At 41.5% G+C, this 19,994-nt stretch overlaps 1 protein-coding gene across 23 annotated transcripts in view; it reads left to right on the forward strand.

The window, feature by feature from the left end:
* DTNA (dystrobrevin alpha) overlaps window positions 1-19,994 on the forward strand; it is a 332,992-nt gene that overhangs the window by 93,831 nt on the left and 219,167 nt on the right. The window lies entirely within an intron of this gene.

The following is a 19,994-nucleotide window of genomic DNA, read 5'->3' on the forward strand; positions in this document are numbered from 1 at the left end:
CTCTGCTAACTCCCCCTGAGTCACCCTGCGCTTACTAAATTACAGTGTCAGTAGTCCCATGTCCCCGCGCCGACTGTTACCGTGTCCAGGACACCACTTCTTATTGTTGTGAGACGGAGTTTTTCCCTTGCATGGCACTATGTATGGTACTTCCTAATTAAAAAAAAAAAAAGTAAAGAAAAGGAAAAGGGGTGGTTGAAGGTGCATAAGGAACCTTCAGATGATATTCTGTTTTTCCAGAAAACAAATGAGAGAAAATAGGCTTTTTTTTATGGAAGAGAACAACTTACTAGTGGGAGTTATTTTTCGGTGTCGCTTCATTAATTCCCAGTGGATCCTCCCTCCCCCCCCCCCCCGCCCCCCAGAGCTGGCCTTTGCTGAGTGAAGGGAGGTCTCCTGGGTGCACAGCTGGGGAGTGGAGGGGGAAGAGCTGTCTAGTGGGCTATTGCCACACTGTGTTTTAAGGATTTTTCTTTGGAACAAAAAACAATGACCAACTTCAGTTTCCTTCATGTTTTGACCATGTATAGGTTGGGTTTCTTGTTTTGTCAAATGACCTCTCAGCTGGGCTCTCCTCAGCGTCCCTTCGGGGTAAATGCTGTCCATGAGAGCCGGAGGACACGGTGTGGGTTGGAGATGCTCCTTTGTATGGGGACATGAACCTGCTGGCCTTCTGGTTACAGAGTAGGGGGCTGACCAGTTGTTCAAGACCACTGGCCGGGTTTTGTTCTGCCAAATACACTGGATGCTAATGAACTAAGTTGGCTAAACTAGATGCGAACAATGAATGACTTGGTAAGGATGTCTCACTCAACTTTGATAGGAATAGGTAATATACTGTTCTGCTTCTAAAATGAAAAATGAGCCTTATGTTGAAAGAGTCACTGCATTTTACGACAACTGAATAATCGAGCAAGACCAGACCGGATGTAAAGTTGTCAAGAGTTCGGTTTGGGTGCCCCCTCTTGTCCTCACTTTCCCTCTTCCTCTCTCCCCGCTCCCACCTCCTTCTCCCGCCCAACCCCCAATGAATGTCACTGCTAAACCCTGCCTTATCTGGCAGTCAAGCCCTACCTTCAAGGGAGAATCATCGGGCTGTGGAGTGCTTTAAAGTCGGTGCACTAGTCCATCAGGAATATTGGCGTTTCAATATAAATACCTAACCTCAAATCACAGTTAACCTTTCCCAATACTTACAATGAGCGCATTCAGCTGTGAAAGTTGAAGTTAATGTTCATGTCTCTGCAAGTGGATGGTATCTTTGAAAACTGTCCCTGGCAACATTGAACGTCTGTTCTCCTTGCTTTACCCACGTGTGTCCTGAACTGTTGACAATAGTAGTGAGCCTATTAGTGTTTCCCAGAAATTTGTGAGTGTGTGCACACCACGTGTGTGCTCACAACACACACAAGTACAAACACTTAAATGTAGACTTACCTTTCCCTTAACTAATATATTTCTGATTGAACTAATAATTAGAACAGGCTTAATTGGAATAGGCTTAAACCCTAATGTAGGGTTTTGTTTTTATTTTCAGTGTGTCAAAAGAAAACCAAAACAAGTATAAAAGTTTTTAAATTCTAAAAATGTAAGCATTTTAAACTGTGTGGCCAAATACTGTTGACAGGAAAATGGGACAAATGAATATTTCTCTGCAATGATTTCGTCACTCATAGTTTCTAGATCCCTGTTGAAATTTTCAAGCTTGGATTTTATTTATTTGGATATAGTTTTGTAATATATGTCTGCTAATTCTAATATCTCAAGTGTTATTACTGGGTTATTGTTCTTGTCAGTTCGCACTTATGGTGTCTTATTTTCTTGATTGCTTGGATATGCTTGATCATCTGCCGGAAATACATTTAAAAAACGATTTTTACAAATAAGTTGAGACCTAGTGGTGGTGACAGTTTCTTCCTGAGAAGACTTGATTTGCTGCTGCCAGGCACCTGAGGGCAGCATCAGGCCAGGACCACGTTAGCCTAAGGTTCCTCCGTTGCTCCTGTGCCGGAAGTGGGGCTGCAGATCTGAGTGAGGAGTGGCCTATTTGGGGTTCCTTCCTGCCCTGAAGGAAGATACAGCCTTCAAGTTGGGTTTGTTTACTTAAGCGCACCTGTGGACCAGGGGCTCTGATATCCCCAGGAAACCCAGGAGGCTGCCCAGAGTCCAGCTGGTTTCTGGGACCTTCTGTCCCCGACAGTCATGTGCCCGAGGGGAACAACTTCCAAAGAGGAGCTTCCCTCTCTGGGTTTTGGTCTTTGCAATTCCCCTGTGTGAAGTCTCCGCCTTCTTATTAACTCTTCGCTGTTTTCATACTTGAAATACGTTTAGTTACTTGAGTGGGAGTATCAGTCCAAATTATTTCATTACTGTTACCAGAAATGGAAATTCGCTCTGCTGCTTTTATAGTCTTTTTTTTTTCTTTTTCCTTACACTCCTCATTCTAGAGAAGCTATCAGGCAGTCTGCTGATACCCTTGATGATTTCGGGGAGTTTTTCTGATTAATTTTAGTTTGTATCTGATCTGTTTAGGCATTTTGGAGAAATTTGCAAATGCATGCCGATTGGAAGATTCATGTTTTCCAACCTTATTTGAGCTGTCAGCAATACTTAACAGCCCTTTCATTTGTCCCCAGCTGGCCCCTCTCCATAGTAATCTCTTTAGTCTCTCTAATCCACCCCGCTGCCATCACTCTCAGCTGTTGACCTTGACTCCTCCTGCCTTCTCTTGGCCTATATACAGTATCACCACATTTAAGGAGCTACCTTAAAGAAATTCCTTTCTTTCCATCCTCTTTGCAATTGCTCTACTTCAGGTCTTTGTCATCTCACTTAGGAATTACTGTGGTTGTCCAGTTGTAAATCTGACTCTACCCTCCGCCCCCCCCCCCCCCATCACATCTCCCACACTAGGATTATTTGTGCTAATCTCCACACTTGTTTTAAACGTCACACCTATCTTCTGAAAATCATAGACATGAATGAGTTGCTCCCCTACTTAAAAGCTCTAGTGGCTCACCATTCCCTCCAGAGTAAACCCCTTAGTGTGTCTTAAAGGCCTGCCACAAGCCTTGACCTGTTTCTCTGGCATCATCTCCACTTCCCCGGTTATCACCAACACTTTCCTGACACACGATTGCTGCCTCCAGAATATTCTGTACACCGTCATACCTCTGTGCTAGTCTAGCAACGTTTTTCTTCCAGAATGCCCGTTTTTCATCTTCTTTGTGGGAAAATCCTTCTTCTTCAAGGTGGATCTCCTAAGTCACCTTCACTGTGCTTTCTGTAACTGTATAGCTCACCCCCATTCTGGGAACCTCTGATGGCAGGAATCGTGTCTTACTCATTTTTGTAGTCTCAGTAACTGACATAGAAAGAATTCAACACGTGTTTAAGGAATGAACAAAGGACAATTTGAGGAAGTTTTTCCTCAGCCGTTCCTCTTTTACTTCATTCTTTTTCTTTATAAACATCATGATTCTTTGACTTTGGACTCTTTGCCAAAAATAGCCATCTTTAATGGTCCTCTGTATCAACTAGAGCTAGTTGAAAATGCGTTTGGTCATTGCAGTTTTCTGGAGGAGGAGGTCATCTATTTCCCTTTTTGCCAAATGAGATTGTATAACTCGATTGTGATGGCAAAAGGGACGATAGCTAGGCCCAGGTGCCTCAGCTGGTTGGGCGTCATCCCTGCACCTAAGGTTGCCAGTGTGATTCCCAGTCTGGACGCCTGCCCCGCTGTGAGCTCCATCCCCTGCAGAGCGGGTGCAGGAAGCAGCCTGTCTATGTTTTGCTCTCACATTGATGTTTCTCTCTCTCTCTCTCCCTCTCCCTCTCCCTGTCCCTCTCCCTCTCCCTCTGCCTCTCCCTCTCCCTCTGCCTCTCCCTCTCCCTCTCCCTCTCCCTCTCCCTCTCCCTCTCCCCCTCTCCTTTCCTTTCCTCTCTCTAAAAAATCAATAAAAACATTTTTAAAGAGATGATAGAAGTTTATATATAATAAATTAGCTATATATTTTCAGAGATTCATAATAAAAAAGAAAGTCATAGAGTTTGGAAAACTGACACATTTCAGCAGATCTGGTCCATCATGCTGAGATCTGGTCCGTAATGCTGAATAGTGTAAGATTGGAGTCGCTCAAGGGATTAGGTGGACACAGCGAGCAAGTAAGAGGGGAGTTTATTAGAGGAAATGGGGGGATGGAGCCACAACTGGAGAAGGTTAGGACTCAGCCCCCTTTGTCCTTGGGGTTGAATTTTATGCACCAAAACCGCAAGGGGCAGAGGCCGGGGGATAGAAGTGTTCTAGTCTGATTAGATGGAGTTCGTTGTCCTTCAACCCGATTAGCGCTGGCCTTTGAGGCTGTGGGCTGTAAGTGGCCCTTGTTATCGTCGGCCCCCGTCTCGCCCTCCGGTGCGGCTGCCTCCTGTGTGCTGGATAGGGTGAGCGCAGGCCGGGGTTCCACAAAATGAGGCTGAGGCCACTTTCTCGTTCGGGATTTTCTAGTCCGCCTGAGCCAGATGTCCTCTGTTGGCCTGTCAGATAGCACAAATGAGAAAGGTCAATGCAACACAACTGAAGTAAAAGGGTCCCATTGCACACAATCCAAATCGGAAACATCAGAGCACAGTGGGGTGTGTTCAGATCACAGCAAGGTGCTGGAGGGAAAGCAGGTGATCGCTTCTGTGTTACGCCATCATGACCTTAATTTTAAAGTTGGCTGACATTTTTTTCTCAAAATTTTTAAGGCCTTGATGAGCAAGATAATCTCGTTTTGCTATTTTTAAGTTAAAATAAATCCTGCATTTCCTTTTTAAAAATTGAATATAGTTGGTGGGAACCAAGTGAAATACAGCTTGTTAATTCTAAAGATATTTAACTGATTGTATATTCCTCAGATCACTTACAGGTTTTCACCTGTTTCTTGGAAGCCTTTGTTATGCCAACTCCAGAGATTTAGAAAAAGAGAACCTTTGCCTTGGCTTACACTTTTTTCTCATATAGGACTCAGATACAAAGACAAAAGCCCCCAAAATGAAAAGCTAAAAATTTATCTTGCAAAGGCAATATTTAGATGAGAACCCGGAATATGCCACAAAATATAATATTGGTCTTTCCTGTTTTTCCTCATTGTTAAAAGACATTAGTACTAGCTCTTGAAAACGGGCTGATTTTGAATTGTAGTTTCCACGTAGCTAAGCTAATTTGTCTCATTCATTCAACAAATCGGTATCAAGTCCTGCCCTGTACCTTAACTGTGCTAGACAATGAAATTATTTCTTTATCCCCCTTCACAGTACACTGACACGGGAGTTTGCCATATTAAAACAATGGATTTAATTTTCAAATGTGTTTATATTATCATTTCATTTATATTCTTAATTTATTTGTGCTAATCTCCACACTTGTTTAAAACATCACTTTGCCATGCCTCAATAATTAGTTATCCTCTCAGCAGGCCAAGCTTTAGAATAGTCTTGGGATTACTTAATTACTTTAAATCTCATTTTTAGCCGATACTGTTTTCATTATAAAATAGCTTAAAGATCCCTGAACTAATTTAAAAAATAAGTTAAGTAGAACATGTGTCATTGTCACGTAGGAGATTGAATTGTATCTTACTATAAAATAAAAGTACACTTATTTGCATAAATAAAGCTGGGCTTTGCATTCTTGCAAAATACATACAGTGTGAGGGTGACTCCGATACCCTGAGTCATGAAACTTTGTTAAGCTCCATGTATTTTAAAGAGAGCGATAGAGTTATTTTTATTATTTCTTATTTAGTCTCATATTACTTTCTGTACTCCATTCCTATGTAATGTGGTAGCACACAAATTTGTGAGTGCTGAAAGAATGAATTCACTGAATTAATCATAGTTCAAGAATATAAATGTCTTAACTAATTTTATTAAAAGATGTAGTTAATTTTGAGCAAAATTTATCTTTCAATGCATTTGAACTTCCTAGTGTTAGACTGTTCATTACTACACATTTGTAGAAACACATTTACTCATCAAAAGATGTTGTTTTTAACACTTCAGATAAGTTATAGATTCTTTTCTAAGATGCATCCAGTGTTTCCCACTATTTTGCAGAGGAGACATATGTTATTTTCTTGTATATATGGTAAAAGTAAGATGCAGACATCTGAAGTATTCCCGATATACTACGTGTGGATTCCTGGGGTGACAAACAACCCCTGAGTCTCAGTGGCTTCTAAAAAACAAGGTTTCCTTTTCACTCATGCAAATTATCCATCCTGGGTTGGCTGGAGGGCCTTCTCTACATTCTTGTTTTGCCCTGGAAATAGTCCTTACACTCTCATTTCCTCGGCCAAATAGTTTTATTTGGGTGAGGAATACAATCTAGCACATGCCTAGGAAAGAGAATGGGCTGAAATATTTACAACAAATTCAAATGAATTCCACACTAATGGGTGACAGCCACTCCAAACCCCCAGAAGGACATAGATGTAGGCTTCACCTGTCAACAGTAATTGGTCTATACTTGGTAACATGGAGGCAGGCTACCTGCAATCTGATGCCAAGGTTATTTGTCTATTAACATCCTTTGACTCTCATCTGCATGGGAGATGTTTTGGCTCTCTAAGTCTTTCCCATTTCCAGTGTTTGTGACCTTTCTTGTCAGCTTTTCCAGTCCTTGGGAATCCTGCCATTTTACCTGTCCTCATATTTACCTGCTCACAGTTGGGGAAGGGAAAAGAGCCTTGGATAGGGCAATTCCTATGGACTGTAGAGAGCAAATGTAAAACATTAACTCCTTCCCATCTCTAGGAACTGATCGTGTGGAGCAGAGAAATGGAGAAAAGGGTGATTGAATGCAATTCTAATCCCGGCCCCTACTTTTTCCAGGAGGCGAAGTAAAAGGATGGGGCTTTAAAAAATGCCACAGAGGAATGGTGGTCTACATTAGGGACTAGAAATGCATAGTTTTGAGTATCATTCCCATCACTCTGATAGTCTCTTTTTGCTTTGCATTTAGCTTTTAAGTACCAGCAAGGCATAACTGGGGAATTCAAACATTAATGAAACACTTAAAGGTTGAAAAATTATTGTCAATATTTAAAGATCTTTGGGGTTTAATTTAAGTCAACAAATCTAATTTATGCTCTTGGGAGCAATAATTCTAGGAAATGCTATATGGAAGAGAAAAAGATGAGGACCCTGGATGGGATGAATTTGAGCATCACTGAATACTATATTCCTTGCTTGGAGATTTAGGTGACCATTAGCATTAAGGAGTCTTAAAATGTTACTCTAAAGAGATGCGTATGATTCTCTTTAACCTCATGTCTCTCAAGCTATTTTGAATATATATATATATATATATATATATATATATATATATATAATTAGAATATCCTATCTAATAAAAGAATAATATGCAAATTGACCATCACTCCAAGACACAAGATGGCTGCCCCCATGTGGTCAAAGATGGCTTCCCCCATGTGGACATAAGATGGCCACCACAAGATGGCCTGTAGGGGAGGGCAGTTGGGAGGGACCAGGCCTGCAAGGGAGGGCAGTTGTGGGTGATCAGGCCAGCAGGAAGGGCAGTTAGGGGTGACTGGGTCAGCAGAGGAGGGCAGTTGGGGGAGACCAGGCCAGCAGGGGAGAGCAGTTGGGGCGGGGACCCACACCCTCAGGGGTGGGCAGTTGGGGGGGACCAGGCCTGCAGGGGAGGACAGTTTGGGGGGCAGGCTTGCAGGGGAGGGCAGTTAGGGGTGACCATGCCAGCAGGGGAGGGCAGTTAAGGGTGACTGGGCCAGCAGGGGAGGGCAGTTGGGGACGACTAGGCCTGCAGGGGAGGACAGTTAGGGGCAACCAGACTGGCAGGGGAGGGCAGTTATGGGTGACCAGGCCAGTAGGGGAGGGCAGTTAAGGGTGACTGGGCCAGCAGGGGAGGGCAGTTGGGGACGACTAGGCCTGCAGGGGAGGACAGTTAGGGGCAACCACACTGGCAGGGGAGGGCAGTTATGGGTGACCAGGCCAGTAGGGGAGGGCAGTTAGGGGTGACTGGGCCAGCAGAAGAGGGCAGTTGGGGGAGACCAGGCCAGAAGGGGAGGGCAGTTAGGGGGGGACCAGGCCTGCAGGGGAGGGAAGTTGGGGGGGGCGGACCAGGCCTGCAGGGGAGGACAGTTGGGGGGGGCAGGCTTGCAGGGTAGGGCAGTTAGGGGTGACCAGACTGGCAGGGGAGGGCAGTTAGGGGTGACCAGGCTAGCAGGGGAGGGCAGTTAGGGGCAATCGGGCCGGCAGGGGAGCAGTTAGGCGTCGATCAGGCTGGCAGGGGAGTGGTTAGGGGGTGATCAGGCTGGCAGGCAGAAGTGGTTAGGGGCAATCAGGCAGAGGCTGGTGAGCGGTTTGGAGCCAGCAGTCCTGTATTGTGAGAGGGATGTCCAATCACCACTGGGATCGGGCCTAAACTGGCGATTGGACATCCCTCAAGGGGTCCCAGATTGGAGAGGGTGCAGGCTGGGCTGAGGGACACCCCCCACCCATGCATGAATTTTGTGCACCGGTCCTCTAAGTATAAACATAACACATTAATATATATCAACTATTTATCTATACACACACACACACACACACACACACATCCTCTTTTTATGCACATTTTAACATGCTCAGTAAATTCTGGTTTAAATACCAACAGAAATCAAATTGTAAACGGATAGGGCATTCAATAATATTTGCTCCATTTTATTCAGGCATGTGACTTGTGATACAGTCACAGATAAGGTTACTGGCTGTGTTCACCAGAACCCAGAATTCAAAAGTGATTTGTACTTTTGCCCATTTCATTCGAAACTCTAAAACTAGTATTCCATTTTATGATGTAATTATACATTATTAATTCATTAGACTTAGTTAGCCTTTCTTTAGGAAGGCCTTGTGCAGAGAAAAGTCATCTTCAACTTAACATCTATTTATTTCTTGACTTTTTTTTGTTGTTGTTCAGCTCCTTTAAGGTAAACAATTTTGAAGTTTAAATAGGAAAAAGAATATGTTAGATTTCAAAAGATACCCTACTAAAGTTACCATCTATGGGAATTTTTCTGTGTAAGAAGGGTATGAAACTAACAAGAATAAAATGTCCAGTTTTTCCTTTAGAGTGGGCATTATATTCCATTGTCACATTAACTTTTAACTATTAGTGATCTATTCAAAGAAAATCCTAGCTATTAGGTTCAGTTACAAGCATCAGGGTGTCTAGGTGTGACAGGGAGCATGTCTACTTTCATGACCTTGCCCATTCTGGCAATATTATTTCGCTTTTCATTTATCAGTATATTTCATTTCTCTTCCATTTTAAAAGTAAGGCGTAACCCAAAATGTCAACCTATGAACAGGAGGGCACAGTTTGATTCCTGGTCAGGGCACATTCCTGGGTTTCGGGCTCGATCCCCAGTGTGGGGCATGCAGGAGGCAGCCGATCAATAATTCTCTCTCATCATTGATGTTTCTATCTATCTTCCTCTCCCTTCCTCTCTCAAATTAATAAAAATATATCTTAAAAAAATAAAATAATAAAAGCGAGGCATAAACCAATGCATTATCTTCAAAAGAAAAGTAGCTGGGAAATACACTGAGTGGCCAGAATATTATGGCCACCCCATCAGTACTTCGTTGGGCCACCTTTTGCCTTCAATACTGCGGCGATTCTTCTTGGCATTGACTCCACGAGATGTTGAAAGGTGATGCGAGGAATCTGACACCATGCCTGATGAATAGCACTGTCCAGTTCTGTGAGATTGGATGGTTGTGGGACCAGCTGCCTGATGGCTCTTTTAACTTCGTCCCACAAATGCTCAATTGGATTGAGATCTGGTGATTGTGGGGCCACCTAAGCAAGGTAAAGGCTCCCTCATGTTCTTGAAACCACTCCTGCACAATATGAGTACCGTGGCATGGCGCATTGTCTTGTTGGAAGAAGCCATCTCCATTGGGATACGCCATCAACTTGATAGGATGAACTTGATCAGCAACGATACTTAGGTATGTTGTGCTATTCAGACATTGTTCCACACAAATTAAAGGGCCCAAATCATGCCAGGAAAACATGCCCCAAACCATAACACTGCCCCCACCAGCTTGAAAGGTTGTACTCATGTATGTGGGGTGCATGCTTTCATGCTGTTTCCGTGAAATTCTCACTCTGCCATCTGCGTGATGCAACTGGAAACGTGATTCATCGGACCACATGACTTTTTTCCAATGCTCAACTGTCCAATCCTTGTGTTCCTGTGCGAATTGGAGACGTTTTATCTTGGTAACTGCAGACAGCAAAGCTGTTCGAACAGGCCTTCGGCTTCCATATCCCATACGATGCAGTGTACGGCTACTGTGCCTACAAACATCAGGTGGTCATAATAATCTGGCCACTCAGGGTATAGCTTCTCTGTGCATCATAGAAAGAGAAATCATTCAATCAAAAGAGTGGGTAGCACAACTTCTTAGCATAATTTTCCCTCTGATTTCTGTCCATATTTTCCCTGGGGCCCTAATCACGTTCAGAAGCTGTGAGGACTGCGGCAGCACCTCTAAAATGATTGCAGGAGGCTCCGCAGACCCCTCCCCAGCGCTGCAGGGTCGCTGGCTCCTTTGTGGTTCTTTGAATAACCACGCACCAGGACTCCACCTCTACCTCCAGTTTGCCAAACTGTGTGGCCATGACATCCACCTGCGGGAGCTGCCTGCCCCTAAAGCATCTGGAATGCTGAAAAACGTCCCGCGCAGCCATTTAGCAGACACCAGCATATAACTCTCAGTTACTCCAATTTATGGTACCACAGCCTCTTCTTTAAAATGATGTGAGGGAAGTGCTTAACTTAATGAGGCAGAGGATTCTGGTGGGAAGTTACACTGTCTTTCTCCTTGCGCAAGGGTAAGTTACTGCTTCAGCCTCCTCGATGGCACCCCGGGGCCTCCGACGCCATGCAGCCCCCAGAGATGCCCACTCCGTCTCGGGCACTCACTCACCCCCCGAGAGTGTGCTTTCTGAGGATGACCTTCACACTGCCTGCGGTCGGCTGCATTTCCTGAAGGTCATTCTCAGACACTAACTGCACTTGACTTTTTTTTAAAGCTTGAGAACGTTGGTTACATTGGTAAGTCTGCATACCTTACTCGGCGAAAGGGAAAACGCACATTTGCTTTCTGTCTAAAACATTTAGAAAAGAAGCAAAAACAATATCAGTAAGGAATTAGATTATAGGGCATACATTTTTTTTCTTAGCATTTTTCCTCTGATGTTGCTAACTTTTTAACATAAATATGGATTTGGGGGGTAGTCTGTAAAGATTTTAGAATATGATAATTGAGTATATAGGTTTATATTTGCAAAAAAAGGAATCTTAATCCTGTCTGAATCTAAATGCGGGGGGGGGGCGTTTAAAACAAGCTTTCCTTTTTAATAAGGTCGCATCAGAATTTAATTAAAACAAGCAACACGCTCACCAATCAGTGTTGCTGCATTTGGGTAAGTGTTGGCGCTTGATCACTTTCAAGGCAGAGGCATTCCTCAGGGCTTTCTGCCGAAACAGCGCCGGTAATCTGATGAAAAGACATGAAGCACACCTAAGGGCTGCTGCCTGGCGTGGTAAGATATGCATTTCCTGAAAGGGAAGCCAACGTATCTCTTATGCAAACCATTAAAATTACAGTTTAGAGACACACACGCGCGCACACGCGCACACACACACACACAGGCACGCACTGTGCTTTTACAAGTCTACGCATGTACACACCAAAGTCCATCTCTGTGCTTCAGAGCCACAGCGAGGGTTGCCTGGATCCTTTCTTCCTCTTGAGTGGTTTTGCCATAGAGCCACGTTTTGCTCAATGGCTGCAATGGGAGGGATTAAATTACTCAGATCTGGACAAGATTTAGGATTGCCCTTCTGTGATTTAACTCTAGCAACTACTCGGAATCTCTCGTTGATAAGTGGGTGGTTTGGGCTGCTGTTGTCTGTGGTTTACTTGAATGATTTGGCTAAACATCTGCTACCTTGTAGTGCGAAAAAAATTCATGTAAAATGATAGTGTTATAAGAAAGTAATCAAAGCATGCATTTTTCTAAAAAGAAGAATGAAACATTTTAAGTTCTTTGGAGGGAGGAATATTGAGTAAGTAGCTGTGACTATTTGCATATATTATTTTGACCACTGGAGGGCTCTCAGATTTTTTTTTTTAACTTCAGTTCTTTAGGAATCTGTGAGTAGTTGAAACTTTAGGATAACAAACTTAAATATTGTGTAATAAAGTCTAGATAGTCTTATAGCTTATACAAGAGCATATATTCTCAAAATAAAAAATGAAAGAAAATCAAGTTTAATTTGCTATGTTCTTTTCATTACTTTACAACAAAAAATTTCACAACAAATAAAAGAGAAAATAATCATGTGCTTGTTTTTTATAAGCATTTCATAACCAAAACTCATCTCAAAATACATAGATCCACAATCTATGTATTAGAGCAAGACCTTCCTAACTCTCGGAGTGAGACCCTGTATTTGACGTTTTAAATGACCTACACTTAGCTAAGCCCCTGTCTTTGAGAAGTGCCCAGGAGACAGGTACTTATGGTGACAGTTTAGTCATAATATATGATGTCATAGAATATTAAAGTGCCCAGAGATGTCCTGAAGGAGGTGACAGCTGTATCAGGTTTTGATAGATGAGTGGGGGTTACCTAGAAAAAGAAAAGTGGGAAGACCGTCAAGCTTGAAGGACTGGAATGAGCACAAGTAGGAAACTGGGTGGTGTGTGCAGGAGGCACGATCAACAGTTTGATGTTTCTAGTTTGAGGCTAGAGTGCAAGGCAGTGAGTTTGGAGAGGTAAATAGGCCCCCAGACATGGAAGGCTCTTTATGTGATTCTGAGTGGTTTGTCCTCTCTTCCTTAGGGCACTCAGTGCTTCTGAAATCCAAACCCCTCACCCAAAGGAAGCAAAGCTGCAAAAGAATAAATGCATACCCCCATGAGAGTCTACAGCCAGAGTTCAAAATGGCCTGCCATGTATATGAAATTATAATGTATTGACATTTTACCCCATAATCATTTTTTTCTACATTTTCTAAAAGATACACCATGTCCGTCCAATAGCTTCTCATTCTCCCAACACACTGAAGGCGTCCTTTAGCATGTCCTTTGACTACAAACTTCCCTTGCTTGAGAAGCAGGTGCAGGTGCTAAGAATTGCAAGAAATGTGTTTTAGGAAGCTTGACCACTCTGGACGGTGATTTTAAAGAAGACAAGAATAGAGGCAGAGAAGAGATGATATTGCGATCGTCTGCTCATAAAACATTGGAAGATTTACCTGATTCCATGAAAATTATTTTGGCCCCTGGGAAGAGGAGCTTCCCATCCTTTTTAAGCTTGAATTTTTAAAAATGTATTTGATCTAAGCGGCATAAACTCTAGCCTGGTTCCAAATGAACATCCTAAGTAAAGCGTATATAAAGAAGAGAGGACACTTCGTCATTTCTCATAGTTGCCGCCCTTCTGCAGGATTGGGGACACTTACTAAGAGAGATGGGGAATGTTCGGTGCTGTAATCAGGACTCTTCCCACAGAGTCCTTTGTCCTGTAGGGTCCCTCCTATCTCTTCTCAGAGCATCTGTGGCCGTCTCCCGTAAGTGCTCACAGTTCTGAGCTTTGCTGGACATTTCTGCACTGACAAACATAGTCCACCTTCTCCGGCATCAGCAGGTCAGAAGATACAGAATTCCAGAGAGGCATCGGAGGTACCATTTTGATGCTCAGTGAGGAAGTTTATTTCCAGGTAGTTCTGTATAATAAATAGTGAAATGTGAACTGGTGGTTTAGAGCAGTGCTTAATCTAAAAGTGTCTATGACTCTAAATTCCTATGCTTTGAATCATAAGTGACTATGATGCCAATTAATGAGAACCCAGAAAACATCCCTAATTCTTGATGAAGCTGTTCAAGCATTATGCTATTTTGACAGATTCGGTTTCAATTTTAAATCCTATAAAAAGTGTTGTGACATAAATAACTGGATTAGTATTTAAGTAAATTGGAGATATGCTCATGTGCCCAAGCTTCCAGAAATATAGGAGCGATGATGATGACATAGTGTGCTGTCAGGATCAAGAGTGGCCTTCATATGTAGCTATGACTTTTATAAATTGCTGCCAGGAAGAAAGACTTTACATTAGCAATACTAAAAATAAAATGCTCCCGGCTGGCAAGGTTCACAGTTCGATTCTAGGTCAGGGCACATGCCTGGGTTGTGGGCTCGATCCCCAGTGTGGGGTGCTCAGGAGGCAGCTGATCAATGATTCTCATCTTTGATGTTTCTAACTCTCCCTCTGCCTTCCTCTCTGAAATCAATAAAAATATTTTTTAAAATAAATAAATTGTACATTGTCTAGTATTCAAATGAATAGTACTAAACTAAACCAGTTTCTTCTTTCTGTTTGAAGCATTTAATGCCCTAGAGGCTCATCATTATGTCTTTCCACTCATATAGTCAGGTATTTGACAAAGGTATTTCTTAGGTTCTTTTGGGGATTCGGGTAGTGTAATAGAGCAGCCCATAAAAATTTCTAGACCAAAATGTTTTTCCCATGCTTTAAGGAATTTATAAACTGACAAGAGCAGATTCAGAAGTTTATTTTTCTCTTCTTGAGAAAAAGTGTATCCACTTGTTTGTGGATTAGAGTGACCATCTGTGTCAGGCTTCTTAATGTTCTCAAGGATGTCACCTCTGCTGCCTTTTTGCCTGCTATTTGAGCATATAGATCTTTCTTCAGTCAACCACACAGAATATTGGCACTTCTAACCGCTGTCAAAAGATTTAACCTTGAATTGGCTGTGCTGAGACTCTGCCAGACATCTTCTGTGAGTGCTATGTGAACTGAATCACATGCCTAGAGCTCACGTCTTAACTCTTCCCTTCCCCCTCCATATACATCCAGCAGCACTACTGAGTAAATGTTTAATTTTGTGCCCTTGAGTACTGTTGAAATTTACCATAATGCATCACACTTTGGGAAAATAAAGAATGACTTCGAATAAGTGCAGTAACATTGTGCTAAATGTTACTTGTTATCTTCAGAATAAGGAGCTATGCCACACAATTCTCAGAGGAATTTGTGGCAGGAAAAAGTTTATCTCTAAGATAAACTTGTAGGCTTTCTTTATTTTATGTGGAAAACTATATGATCTATCCATTTCCCTTTTTTTTTGGTTTTTTGTTTTGACTGCCTAGATTCTTAGAGCTAAATTGAATGCTCACTTGTAGTAATGATTAATTTCCAATGCTCAATATAATTATTTTCTTGAAGATCTGCCTTTAATCATACTGGAGCAAAGCCCAATTTGCTTCCTTTTTCATAATAACACTCGTCTATATCATTAGGGTAATTCCCGCTTCCCGCGATTGTGGTGTCTGACCTAGTGGTCCACTGTTCTTCATCATGGAGCAGACCATAGTATTTGTTGAATTAACAGTACTTTGCACTATCTTGTATGTTTTTATTTTTATTTTTTAAAATATATTTTATTGATTTCAGAGAGGAAGGGAGAGGGGAGAGAGAGAGAGAGAAACATCAATGATGAAAGAGAATCATTGATTGGCTACCTTCTGCATGCCCCCTACTAGAGATCGAGCTTGCAACCCCAGGCATGTGTCCTTGGCCAGAATCAAACCTGAGACCCTTCAGTCCACAGGCTGATGCTCTCTCCACTGAGCCAAACCAGATAGGGCTCTTGTATGTTTTTAATATTGAAAACAAGAAGTGAATCTTAAGCCATGAGGTATAACTAACAAGACTGCTCAGAGCCCAGCCAGTGTGGCTTAGTGATTGAGTGTGGTCAAGGCACATGCCTGGGTTCTGGGCTCGATCCCCACTAGGGGGCATGCAGGAGGCAGCTGATCAATGATTCTCATCATTGATGTTTCTCATCATTGAGGATCTCTCTCTCCCTCTCCCTTCCTCTATGAAATCGGTAAAAATATATTTTTCAAAAGAGACTACTCAGAAAACAGTAACATTCCCTAGGTGCATTTGAAATCTGTTTTCCTCAAAGAACTTGATGCTATTCTTTTATCCACACTCCATTTTTGCTCAGAGTCTATATTTATTGTTATCAGTCAGGTCACATTCACTTTATTGACTTTCATTCTGAGCAAGTTTTAACTTTCTTGGAGTTTGTATCCGAGGACTCTTGACAGAATAGTTAAGCAGTAAGGTCACGCTTGATTACAATGTGTTTATGTCATTGTTTTGTCCTATTCTAGCAGCAAGGCTATTGGCCAAGTACGTGAGGAGGTTTCTGTCGGCTAGAGAAGAGCTTGCTGGGAAGCTGTCTTATGAGAAGTGGATGAGTTAGACCAGTGGTCGGCAAACCGCGGCTCACGAGCCACATGCAGCTCTTTGGCCCCTTGAGTGTGGCTCTTCCACAAAATACCACGGCCTGAGCGAGTCTATTTTGAAGAAGTGGCATTAGAAGAAGTTTAAGTTTAAAAAATTTGGCTCTCAAAAGAAATTTCAATCGTTGTACTGTTGGTATTTGGCTCTGTTGACTAATGAGTTTGCCGACCACTGAGTTAGACTAACCATCACTCCTAGGGGCTGGTGTTTCCTCGTGGAAGTCTGACATCCAGGAGACTGAGGCTGGGGTGATTAAGTAGCTGTCAAACACCAGAAAAAAATCAGTCTAATTGTCAGTCTAAAACCCAGGTCTCCTGATTTTTAATCCAGGACTCTTGCTGATACTCCTCAGATGTGCCTCATAGATTCTCTGAAACCGTGTGTTGAGAGAAAAGCAAAGCATGGCCCAGCATTTCCTCACTGTTGAGATGATTGCACAGAGCTGTTTTGAGGCATGGAGCGTGCTCAGTTGTCTCTGTGGCACCAATGGCATGGATAGGCTGCTTTCATTGTATTTTAAAAATGGATAGGTCCAATGGAATGGATGACATAAATAATAACGCACTTTCAAAAGAGGAATAGTTAAGAAAACTCTGGTAAATATCTATCTATATATATAAAAGGCTAAGTGACTGATCGTACGTACATCTGACCATCCGACCGACTGACGGGCCAGCACATGTGACACGCACTGGCAATTTAAAAATAAACGTTGACTCGCGCATGCATGATACATATAAAGCTCTCGCTGGCGCCAATTGCATGCATGTGTTTAGATCATTGTCGATCATGAATTTGGTTGTTTTTGTTGACATTTCTATTATAGAGAAAGGGCACCAGGCCACTAGTACTCAATAAAATATTACGTGGTCTTATATGCATTTAAGCTTGTTGTACATTTCTTTCATGAGCTAAATCAAATATCTTAATTGTAAACTGTGTGATGTTGGTTTAACTTCTTTGACATTTTATTCTCATCTGTTAAATGATTGATGAACAGGTTCCATGAGATAATCCTTGTGAAGAATTTATGAGCTCAGCATATTGCACATAGTAGAATGATGTCTATGAAAAATATTAATGATTTGGGGAAATGCTGATGTTATAATGTAACAATAACAATGAGGACAAAAAATTGAGCAGTTTAACCAGTTAAACATGTAGATATATTAATAGAAAAACCCTAAAAGAAAACATTAATTGCAGATATCTCTAAATCTTGAAATATAGGAGATTATTTTCTTCTTGGTAATCTCTTGTATTATACAAATTTTCTACAAAGTATGTATAAAATATGCTTCAAAAATATATAATTCGTAATAATAAATCTCAACCTGTTAAAATTCCTTCTTTTCCATCTTAATTCTTGGAGGGAACTGGTGTGGTTTTATTTGCTCAGAAACATTTCACTCCTAGTGTACATCTCAGATACACTAAGGAAATCGTATCATTCTGCTCTAGGCTAAATCCTTTCCAACTTTATAGACCAGTTTTTCACCTCTAATGAAAATTTAGCAAATAGAAGGTGATGTGAAGTTCTAGGAAGTTTCCTTCAGTCTCGGGCATTGATGTCTATAAATCTCGATTCATGGGTGCCCCGTCTTTCTCCAGAACCTGTGTCATTCTTTTAGCAAAGAAAAAGGCATGGAAAATCATGTTCTTGAAGGGCACGGTGTGTATAACTATAGTAATGGGACACTCCAGACCCCGAGCATAGTCCATGGCATCTCCTCCCTGCAGACATGAAAGAAAAGGGAGAGCCTCCTCTGCCCAGGCTGTGATTAGCTATGGGAGGAGCGGTAAACACAGAGAGGCCGCTGTCATTAATTTTACAGCGTTTACACTCATCAGTAAATATCACACTTTGACATTTTCAGTTGTGCTCAGCTTACCTGTAAACATTTCCCCACATTGCGTCTCGCTCTTACCTTATAATTATGAAGCACTAGATGTATTGATCTACTTGAAGATATTGTACCTATGAAAATGAATTATGACTGGGAGAGTTCTCAGCACATCAATCGATTAGAATGAGTCAGCCTTCATGCCAGAGTCTTATGACTTTGAAACACAAGTATGCATAATTTTGTGAGAACTTACCCCTCTGCACACCTCCCCCTCCTCTTCGATCATATGATTTTCTAATGTTTTACTGGGTCCAGAGCACTGAATCACCACATTTCAGAGCCGGGAGCAGGCTTGGACATCACCTACTGACTAGATCAATCTAGTTTTATGTTTGTTTTATGGGAGAGGAAAGCACAGCCTGGAGAGATTAATTTGTCCAAGAACACAAGGGCCAAGAGTAAAACCCAGTCCAGATCTGTTCTGTTACATCTCGGGGCTTTTTAAAATTTCAGGACAGTCATGCTTTGGCCCTTAGAGTAATGATTTGCCGGCCTAAGCTACTTTCTTTCATGGCGTTCATCTTGCTTTGGATTATTGACCACAATATCATGAAATCATTTATGATGAGGAAAAACTCAGGACAGAAGAATTAAAAATTGGTCAGTAAAGCATTTTCAGTCAGTGGTGACTATAAATCATTGTTTTAGTATCAGATCATGATACTAGAGCAGGCCACTGGAAAAGGTCCTTCACAGGCTGGAGCAGACGGGCATGCTCTGTGACTAAAAGTATGTCCACTCAGTTTTTCAATCATTTTTGATTAGTCCTTTATGTCTGTGTCACTTTGGGAGGTTTAGACCAATGTTTTCATTGTTAGGAAATGATATTGTTGATGTTTTAAAAGTGTTGTGCTGTGGATAAAGAGAGAGCATTATATCAATGTCATGTTGAGGAATTTAAAAAATTTACTTGCAATCATGATTTAGCATTTTTCACTTTTATAAAATCATTTCATTCATTTTTTTAAATGAGTGACCATTGATAATGAAGATAATGTGTATTTTTTAATTTCTTTTTTCATTCACTCACTATCTACGTACCAATTATTGTATGAGTTCCATGGATGCAATCTTTGTCTTCAGGGAGCTCACAGTGTAAGGGAAAGACATATAAATAAGTAAATCTTCATTATATCATGTAGATGCCACAACATAAGCCCCAAAAGGCACAGTAGAGAGAGGAGTAATAGAGGGAAAGATAAATGAGCAGAAACTTGAAAGGGAACTCCAAGTTTGATAGGCATATTGGGGAAGGTGTGCATAAAATGAATGCAAAATAATATTCTGGAAGGAGTAAACATCATTTGACAATTATTGGAAGGAATGTATGATATTTTTAAGTAACTGAAATGGTTTATTATTACTAAAACATAAAATACGTTGTAATAAGTGGTACACAATAAGACTGGACAAATAGGAAGAAATATCATAAAAGGTCCTGTCAACCTTAAAAAATATATATTAAAAAATAAAAGAAAAATATGAATGTGTATATGTGTGTACGCATGTTTATTAATTCTTGCACAGACTTGCCCAGATTCTAGTAACATATATTATAAACCAATATTAAAATACACTTCAAATTTAGGTAAACAAAAAAGGTCTTTAAGACTAAAAGAGGTTCAAATATATACTGAGGCAATGGGAAACCACTCTAACATTG

Source organism: Plecotus auritus (assembly GCF_963455305.1).
Source record: "Plecotus auritus genome assembly, chromosome: 8".
Classification (NCBI taxonomy): Eukaryota; Metazoa; Chordata; class Mammalia; order Chiroptera; family Vespertilionidae; genus Plecotus; species Plecotus auritus.